Source organism: Passer domesticus, chromosome 2, assembly GCF_036417665.1.
Source record: "Passer domesticus isolate bPasDom1 chromosome 2, bPasDom1.hap1, whole genome shotgun sequence".
In the NCBI taxonomy this organism is placed as follows: Eukaryota; Metazoa; Chordata; class Aves; order Passeriformes; family Passeridae; genus Passer; species Passer domesticus.
In genome coordinates, this window is record NC_087475.1 from 121988269 (window position 1) to 121995418 (window position 7150).

At 37.4% G+C, this 7150-nt stretch overlaps 1 long non-coding RNA gene across 11 annotated transcripts in view; it reads right to left on the bottom strand.

Annotated features, from left to right (window-relative positions):
- LOC135294991 (uncharacterized) overlaps nt 1–6287 on the bottom strand; it is a 48999-nt gene extending 42712 nt beyond the window's left edge. For 2 of the 11 annotated variants that reach the window (XR_010357035.1, XR_010357034.1), the window contains exons 1-2: nt 6085–6285; nt 4847–4948 (exon numbers count right to left, since the gene is read on the bottom strand). This is a non-coding gene — a long non-coding RNA (uncharacterized LOC135294991). Of the gene's footprint in view, nt 1–4846; nt 4949–6084 lie in introns of all 11 variants that reach the window. The other 9 variants (XR_010357038.1, XR_010357036.1, XR_010357041.1 and 6 more) reach the window with 6 other exon arrangements.
- Between the last annotated feature and the right edge of the window lie 863 nt (nt 6288–7150).

The window sequence follows — 7150 nt, forward strand, 5'->3', positions numbered from 1 at the left end:
GTGAATTAAGCACATCTCCAAAAAATTCAGACAGCAATTCATAAACTATTAAATGGAAGATTATAATAGCAAATAGATGAATTCAGTCCTCCATGGATAATACATGTACAAAAATGCTAATCTTTGAGGCTAAATTATTCACAACGAATGAGTCAATCAGCCCTATTCCCTCATAGACCACTGTTTCCGGGAGCTATTTATAAGTGAGACAAAATTGATGTGCTTGTATCATCTATTTCTCTACAAGAGGAAAGTGCATGATAATCCTCTTTTTATTCCCTTTATTAAGGCATTCCATGAATGTGAATGGCAACGAAAACCACAAGAACCATCTGTAATTGATACTGCACTGACAGCTGAACTGTTAAGTTAGTGAATTTGGCCAACATTACAAATTTCCTTGGTTCTGATCAGACAATAATACCTCATTTATTAAGTGATGTAGTCAGCAGAACTCTGAACAAAACAGCCCAGGCCAAAATGCTGTCACTGTCTTTTAAAATACCCGGTATACAGGGATTATCCTTTAAACCAAAATATCTAATTCCCAGGAGCAGCTACAATCAGAAATCACTGCTGGGAAAAAAAAAAAAAAAACAAAACAAAACAAAAAAAAAAAAAAAAAAAAAAACAAAACAAAAACAAAAACAAACAAACAAAAAAAACCAAAAACAAACAAGAAAAACCAACAACAACAAAAACAACAACAAAAAAAACCACCAAAACAAATCATACATATTTCTCTTCCCTAACTTTCCAGCCAGCTGCATTTCCCCCAGCCACAAGACTCTGTCCTACTTGGAGGGACTCAGATCTGCAGGACAGCAGAGAAAATAATACAATCCCAATAAAAGGAATTTTCTGCTGAAAGAATGACCAACCCTTTGAGTGCTGGTTCAGAACAACTTTAAGGGACTGGGCTACCACAACCCTCTGTGGTCCATGTTCTCCCTCTACAATAGGGCCAAGGTCCATAACTGTCATGCACTCTTTTTTGGCAATTACAGCTCTATCAGAATCAAGGAGTACGTGAGCTTAATGATGATATTTTGTAAGCAAACAGTTGCCACATTACTCATTTCTAAGGAAAAGAGAGCCACCATAGAAAGATGCATTTCCAAAACCAATTTAAAGGTTAAGCCAGACAAGTTCCCTGAATCAGGATCTAATGAGATTCCAAGGCTCAGCTCGGGAGACTTGATGCTATACCAGCAAAGGAGAGGCTGCTCACACCTCTTCTGTCAGTGACAGCTGAGCCTCCCAGAAGGATACTGACACTTCCATGGATCCTGGCTACCTCGTTTACCAATGAAACATCCCAATTAACTTCTATAGGGATTATGCATCGAATTCTTGCTGAAATTAATGTGCTCAAATATCTTGCCTGGCTTTGTAGGATTGAATCCTCATTAATGTGTGGCTGAGTGCCTCTCCCCATCCCTGGAAATGGCATATGTTTTATCCTAGCTGTATAAAGTGCCGATGGCATTAAAGGGTTAAGAAAGAAACTGTTAAACATGATGTACAAATACAGTTTAAGCTAGTAAAAAATAAATTAAATGCCTTTTTAAACAACAAAAACAAAATTAGTTTAATTTTTTTGTTTTAAATTCGCTCGCACAGACAACAAAAAGAGCATAGATTCAACTAAAATCAAATGAGATTCAAAATTGCTTCCAGTGTTGGTGCTGAAAACAAAGCATGCACAAGGGTCTACTACACGGCTCTCTTGCAAGGCATAAACCAGGTCTGCAATAAACTGCTTGATGCTGTCTTGCTGGTCATAAAGCTACCAAAAAAAAAAAAAAGGAAAAAAAGGATATGCCATTTTTTATGACACTTTAGGGTCCAATGCAATATAAAATTTATCTTTCTGGCAGTGTATGCTTTCAGAGCAGGTTCTAGTGACTTTGAGGTTTATATACACTTTTATCAGAGAGGAACTGAACATATTTTTTGTTGGATTGGGCCATAGGCAGCTATAGCTGTACCCAAAGGACAGTGTAAATGACAAGCATTCTGAACCCTGGGGAAAATATAAATCATTACCAACAAGACCAAGATAAGAGCTCCTTGAACTGACATTTCCAGTTTTAAGAGATAACTTTTTATTCCCTCAATATTTAAAAGAAATGTTAACTTTCCTAAATATATTAAAATTATCTTTACATGGATTCAAGAATACCATCATGATACCACTCAATAAATGTAACCCCAAAAGACCATTTCTTTAGATCATTTCTTTGACCACAGTGGTATTTTCATTGCCTCCTTCCAGGTGGCTCCTTTGGTTTTTCACCACAAAGAGTGCAGGTGTCTTCAAGGCTTTCCCTGGCCTACCCCAAACTCCACACCCTCACAGACCACACTGATTCCTTCAATTCTTGTTAGGCTTCCAGGGCACTGTTATTAATTTTGCTTCTAACAAGCATCTTTTGTCTTCTCCTTACTGATGTTTTCTTCTAAAACTTCTTTTTACCTTGACACCTATGCACAGACAATATGTGAAGCTACATAAATTAACTTCTGCTTTCTTTGCACTGCCCAGTTTGTTGACATTCACATACTACTCCTTACTATTTTGGGACAATATATTCTCTGGGGGATGGACTGATCTTTTCCCCCCATACATTATACAACATTCCAAACCCAAAGCAGCCATGTTTAAATAATGAACAGCAATAACCCTAAGCTGGATTTTCTAGATTTTCAAGACATGATTTTAGAACAACTACCTGTAGTGTCTTTACTCAAAAAACCCCAAAATGCACATGTTCGCAAATCTGTACCCATATATTTCAAGCCTTGATGTGTTAAATTTTGATGCGTAGTAGACTCCAGCTAAATTAAATATAGAAACTTGACCACTATTGCAGCACTTTTCCTGGGGAAAATACACTGTATTTTATCTAAGAGACACATAGGGAGTACAAACAAGAATGACATTACCAAAAAGATCTTCTCTTAAGAACCTAAGATCTTCTCTTAGGATCAACAGATCTGGGTTGCAGGCAAATTATTTGAAAACAAGTTGCTGAGGCAATATTCCATCAAAATGACTACTATCAGCCATAAACATATGGGACCCTCTAACTACCCAGGGTAATAAGTCTTGTATATTATTGCTGGGAATTCCTCCAAAGCCCAAATCATTTTTAGTTTGTGAAGCTCCTTAATTTATTTTCCATGGTTGGGAGGAATCTGGTGCTCAACTAAAAATACAGTTTTACCCCCCATTATCTCTGCACATAAAGAGTCACAGAGCTTTGGGCTAGAATTAACATGAGATAGGCTATTATGACTGGAAGAACATTTAGCAATCCCTGTTGACTTTGCAGTTTGTAATAATAAATATCCTCCCCATAATATCTTACTCTATTTTTTTTCTGAACTTGATGCCTTGAGGAAGTCTTGAAGCTTGTGATAAAATGCTAACAGTATTTACCTATTTTGTTGCTAGCCTGGATTTCCTTTTCTCCCTGGGAAAAGTCATTTAAAGAAATGATATTTGAAAGCAAAAGCTCTTAAAAGTATAACCTCTGATTTCATGAATGCCCTACAGAAATATGATGTCCTACTGTATTTGATTACTGAAGCAAAACTGACTCTGCTTGTATAAAGTAATGGCACTATTTTGTAGTGAAGCATTTGCTCTTCCATGAAGGAAAAACCTTGTAATCAGAATTGAAGGTTATAAAAGATGCAGTCTGTGAGTCAGAAGTGTCCTATTAGCACCAATCAAGGTGATAATTAAGACCAGATTTCTGTAAGGAGGGGGTAGGCTTTTAGGGGGCTTCACAAAGTACTGAACTTCATGCACATAATAAGCAGTTCAAAGCACTCTTACTTTATTAAGAAGATGCTGAAAGTGACTAAAAGTAAGGTGTACTCTTGCATACATAAGTATCTTACTTTGTTAGGCTAACTCTATGCAACAGAAAAAACTTGCCTACCCTCACATATATTAAGGATGAGGGAGTTTAGCAGTTTTATTTTTGTTGTTGAGGATTTTTTTAATGGTGGTGGTATTCTGGGTTTCGGGTTTTTTGCCCCCAGAATTGTCTATAAATGCATTTAGGAGAAAACAATTGAGATGAAGACAACATCCTTTATACATTCAAGGTTTCAGTTCACTAAAGGATTTCCAGCAAACTAGAGTAACGTTTCACATTTCAGGCACTACAGTTTTCCTTCAACTCATTCTTACTGGTTTTTATTTATTCATAGGTCTGTCAAGCAAATTCAGCAGAGTATCAAGCAAAGCATGTACATCACAAATACCCTCTCTCATAAAAAGACAATCTCAATCTCCATAGATGTCAGCAAGTACTCACAAGAACAAATTAAATCAAGCCATGCTTACACACCTAAATGTGTATTACCCTCTACCCTTTGCACCTTGTGTGGTGTAGAGCTTAGATGAGTAGCAGTCTACTGGCAATTGATTCTTTTTAGGGGGGAAAGCAAAAAGCAATTATGTTATTAATAAGACCAACAATATACTCTCTGCTTCACACACATGCCCAGTTCAAGTTAAATTGTGAACAGATGGAAAGTAAAACATTCTCATATATTTCAGCTTCACCACATTCCACAATATTTTTCTAGATCAATAAGAAATACACTTTTTAAAAACTAAAATGTTTAGCATTATAAGCTATTTTCAAATAGGCAATCCACTGATGTTTAGCTTACTGACTTGGTTCCCTTTGCCACCTCATTGATTGTGGCATTTTTCTTACTGGACAGCAATTCACTATGGGCATTATTTGTAGACAGTTAATTTTCTCTTATGAAATAAATTTCAATAATTTTACTTTCAGCATTTATAAAGGTTATTTCATACCTGTGTATTTGCTAGATGTGACTCCCCATTTTCCTCTTACAAATGAAGTATTTTCCAGTTCTCATGAGCTTTCCACAAATGTTGCTGGAACGGTATCTAAATCTGCAAAATGAGGGTGAGATATGCTGTATAAAACATTGTTTTTACACTTGCACAAATAAATAAGTGCTTTCTTTTTTAACAAAGCAGGCAAATGAATCTAAACTCATTTGAACCCTCTAGAACTGCAGCAGTGGAGGAAACCTCCACCATCCTCAGCCACCAACAGCTCCTCTTCACCTTCTCTATCCTCTTTCCTAGGGCTGTCCTCATTTATTGCTACCATTTCCAACTCCTTACTCTTCAAATATTTACACCCCGACTTTGTGCTGGCCACCATCCCTCGCCTGCTCTTTTCTGCTTCAACTTCTTCTAATCCTCCCAGGTTTTGTGCCTCTGTATTTCCATGCCCTCCCCACCATGGAGGGCACACTCCCATTGCCAGGTTCCATTACTAATGAGTGCAGTTAGAGATAACAGGATGACACACACCCAGACTTCAGCAGAGCCACACATTTAACACCAACACCACGTTGAACACAGCCACATTCCCCTGGTGCCACTGCAGATCCAGATGTTGGGGTGAACTGCAGCCTGAGCTTCATTAGGGTCTGGAATTTCCTCCCTGCTTTTTCCTTTCTGCTCCCCTCCTAGCTCAGCCCACCTTCACATGGAGCCTTTAGCACAATCTCAGAAACCCTTATGCAAGTAAATAGTTTGATTCCCATGGAGCTCCTCCAGGATAAGGTAAAGCATTGCAGAATTTGGAAAGTGGCCACTTGCTGAGGCACCAAAGACACTTCTCCTCATAACTTTATTTTACATGTAAAGTGCTGTGCATTTCATATAGAAATACATTTATACAGTCTTTGATCATTTATCTATCTCAGGCCTCTGTAATTTTCAAGTTAACCACTTCATTCTTCACTACACACAGCCTCACTTAATTTCCTTATATCTGCAGAGCAGGAATTAGACAGGCCCAAAATAGATCAAACAGTGCTGAATTTGGGTCATTATCCACAAAGCATCCCAAGACAATCTGCCTTAGCTGTCAGTGAAAGTTCACTTGCAATATTTTACTCACACTAGAAAAGGAGATAGGGAAGACTAGCAACCTTCATTAAACCAGAAATCTTGAAAAGACTTCAATCTTGACCTCAAGAGCTTCTTCAATGCTCACACATCTGAAAACTCACCTCTCCTTTTTTCTCCCAAGAACATGGTCAGGAAAGGATTTTTTTTTTCAAATTTGACACATTACTATTCTACAGAGCAGTACCTGAAAGCACCAATTTTTCAGGGTCTCTTCACAGCAGCCATTTCCTCTGACCACCTAAACCTCATCACCTGGTTTAAATTAACTATGTGCTTAAATACTCCACTGCCCCAATGCTAGAATAGCTTATCTCTACCTCTAAAAGCAAACCCTCCCTCCTGTCTTTTTCCAAGTACACTCTGGAACACTGAACACTAGCTTTAATCTGGTTTTGTTACCCATTCATTTTTCATATTATGACTTGAAGGTTTTAATTTGTAAATTAATACAGGGCATTGTGTCCTTCTGCTAAACCAGTTTTTGTGTCACAATTTCACTCTAAATCTAACAAACAGAAAACACAGAGTCTCTGCTTTGGTTTGCTAGAGATATTTGCATATAGTCACTAAGGAAAGGTTATTTATTCCATCTGATTGATTTTAAAATTTGTCTGTAGCATAAAGAACTAAGGGGTTTTTTTACATTTTGATTGATGATTAGATCACGAAGCAAGTCAGAATCTAAAAGAAACACTGATATTTAAGCATTATTAATTGAAAGGATAAATTTGAGGGCTTCTCTTATCACTCCTATCAATACATTCAATAGCATTCCAGCATTCAGGCTTACAACACAGAAAAGTAAGTCTTGGCAAGCAATAGCTCAGACACACTGTATTTATTGCAGTCATGAAGCCTATTATGGACATCTTTGTTTATCTCATCACAAACATTCATGAAGAAATATTATGGAAAAATGCATTTCTGGTCTCATAGCTCATTAGCACAATTTAAGAGTACCCTGTAGTTAAGCTGCCCAGCCTCTCTCTCAAGGAAAGTGGGGATCTGAATCTAAATTGCAAGTGCTCTCCTCCCCCTCATCTGTGCACTTTCAAAACCAGGATTTCAGTCTTGCTTACTAACCCATGTCTGACTGGTCTGACCTAACAAAGAGGACAGGGTGCAGGAATAAACTTCTAAAGTGTATTTTATTTAACTTGCCTCATA